The 2,766-nt window shown below is 44.2% G+C and overlaps 1 non-coding gene across 1 annotated transcript; it reads left to right on the top strand.

Annotated features, from left to right (window-relative positions):
- The first annotated feature begins 988 nt into the window (after positions 1-988).
- On the top strand, positions 989-1,096 carry LOC146866809 (U6 spliceosomal RNA). The gene has a single exon (XR_014968592.1). It is a non-coding gene; the product is annotated as a U6 spliceosomal RNA (small nuclear RNA).
- The last annotated feature ends 1,670 nt before the right edge of the window (positions 1,097-2,766 follow it).

The following is a 2,766-nucleotide window of genomic DNA, read 5'->3' on the forward strand; positions in this document are numbered from 1 at the left end:
TCAAATAATAAATTAAACTTACATTTATTTCCACCGGGTCCTGCATCTTCTCGGCTCCTGCTTCTGCTCTCCTGCCTCCAACAGGAACAGGAAGCAGGCAGCCAGGCTTCCTCTGGACCCTCCCATAAGCCATTGCTGCCCAGCCAGAGGCAAGCAGGGGGAGCATGTTCTCCATGTAGGCTGCTATGCAGCCTGCACAGAGAAAGGGCAGAGTGCGCAAGACTGGTTTGGGCAGCCCCAGAGGGCCAAACAAACAGTCTTTGCGCACTCAGGAGTGCGCAAACCACTCCTTCCCTGCCCTGCTCTAAGAGCAGAGCAGGCCTGCCCGCAATGCTCAAAGGAAACTTAAAATGGTAATAACTTTTAGTTATTATCATTTTATGTTTTGGCTTTCTCGCACTGCTAGAAAGCAGTGGGGCGACGCTCCACCGCCCTAGTGGAGGAGCCGCCCCTTCAACATTGACTGAGCCTTGCAGCTCTGATATCACAGAAAATACAAACTCCAGACACCTGACCTCATACAACAGGAAACAGGGTAATTCACTCCAACGGAAGTCAGGAGTGGTGAAGTTTCTATGGGCTGTAGCTTCTGATTTGCTTTAGTCCCAACAGATGCCGGGTCTTAGACCAGCTCAGGAGTTCCCAACATCTCAAAAGTTTTTCATTTTTTTTAGGGGAGTTTTAAATAGCGCAAACTAAACACTAGAGTATCAGAATGCTTTACATACGATCCAGTTGCATTACTGACGAACACATGAATTTTTTGTTAGGCACAGGGAGATTAAGTGATTTGCCAAGAATCACCGGATGTTGAGCGTCCCCAGCTGCGAGGTGGACCGCTCTAGCCGTTAGGCCACATCCTCTCCCCTTTTTATATAGCCCAATAAAGGAATAAATAGTGCCTTGTCCAGGGACAAACAGTCCCTTAGTAAAGTCCTCGAGAAATGTGTCTCCTGTTTTACCCATATGGAGAATCCCAGTAAAAGCGATGCTCTCTTCGACGGCACATGTACTAAAATTGGAATGATATAGGGACGATTTGCATGACCCCACGCTCAAAGATGATATGCAAATTCACGAGGAGTTCAACAGCTGATTATTCTCCTTCTCCTCTTGACACTGTGAGACAAATGAAAATGTACTTTCAAGATCAGGTGCATACTGAATCTATATAATACCATTTATGTTTTTTACATTACATTGCAGTTTTTCGAAAGGGTGGTTGCTGTTTTTTTATATTGGGATGGTAAAGTCATTTGGTTTGCTCAGTGCTTGTGATCTCAATGAATGATGCTGTCAAGTTGATTGGACCGGTATACAGGGAACGACTCTGATTCAGGTAGGAATCAGAAAGAAGGTCAAGAATCCCAAGAATCTGGTACCCATTTGATAGATAAAGGAAATCATTTAGAGTTTATTGAAATAGGAGTTTTGCGATAAACTGGTGGGTCTCCCACTCTGCCAGCCTTCAGTGACTCTGCATCATTTATATGTAGGGGAAGCACCAGGTTTACACTGGCTGAACATTAGCTGTCTCCTCCAAGGTGAGCGTGTAACCCACAGGCCAGTCAGCCAGTGGGCTGCAAGGTGACAGTGACTGTCACCATTTTCTATTTATGGCGGGTTGATCATCACTAGATTGCGATGCTCGGGACGGCCATGTGCCTTAGAGGTACTGGGCAGGGCAACCAAAATAATGACCCACATGCACAGAAAGAAAACTCCCCCATGTCAGTTCCTTTGCAGTTTCAAAAATAAAAGTAAGCGTGGGGCACATCCTCAATATAGACACAAAATGTTAAATGGTACCAACCCAATAAAGATGCAATATCTGTCCATCAAGGTATGCTTTTTCTCCTTTTTCCTTGAGACAAATGGAGTTGGACACAGGGATAGGTACTTTTTGGTGAAGTTATTGCTTCTTTACATGTTAGAAAAATGCATTTTTAAAAGGGCTCCGTAATGCTTTCCAAGTTGCCTTTTTTCTTCTTTTACGCCTTGACCTTGCACAAAGTTTAGCAGTCTGTTGGGAGACATATTGTTTCCAGTTTGTAACATATGCTTAGAATAGGTGTTAGACTTGGCAAACTTGGCATGGTTTCTCTGACTTTTTGCCTATACCTTCTGCATTTTTGACTGCTGATCAGTGTCAAAGTGCAGTGCTCCCTGTATAAACTGTAATTATGATTGGTTATTCATTATTGGCATATTTGTTCTACTAATAAGTACCTAGTAAAGTGCCCGGAGTGTGCCAGGGCATGTAAATCAAATGCTACTAGTGGCCTTGCGATACTGATTAAGCCACACAGGGGAGTAGCCCTGTAAATATGCCACAAACCTGCCCCTGAAGTGTCTGACTGTGCAGTTGGTAATTGCCATGTTGACCTGGCAAGTTGCCAGGCCACAACCTTCCCTTTTCCTACATGTAAGGCACCACTACTGTATGCCCAGGCTACCTCCATGGGCAGGTGGCAGTGTGTGTGAAAGGTAGGGCATGTACTGGTGTGTTTTACATGTCCTGATAGTGAAATACTGCCAATTTCGTTTTTCACCATTGAAAGGCTGCCTGTCCCACAGGATAGCATGGGAGCTGCACTGTAAAATCTTACAAGTATAGATTTCCATTGGGACAAGATGGAGAACTTGGGTTTAGACTCTCTGAACTCAGAATAGCATAACACATCTTTTAGTAAGGTGTTTTTTAAACTGTGTGTTTGAAAATGCCACTTTTAGAAAGGGGGCATTTTCTTGTTAACCATTCTGTGT

The sequence above is a fragment of the Triturus cristatus genome, chromosome 1_2 (assembly GCF_964204655.1).
Source record: "Triturus cristatus chromosome 1_2, aTriCri1.1, whole genome shotgun sequence".
Classification (NCBI taxonomy): Eukaryota; Metazoa; Chordata; class Amphibia; order Caudata; family Salamandridae; genus Triturus; species Triturus cristatus.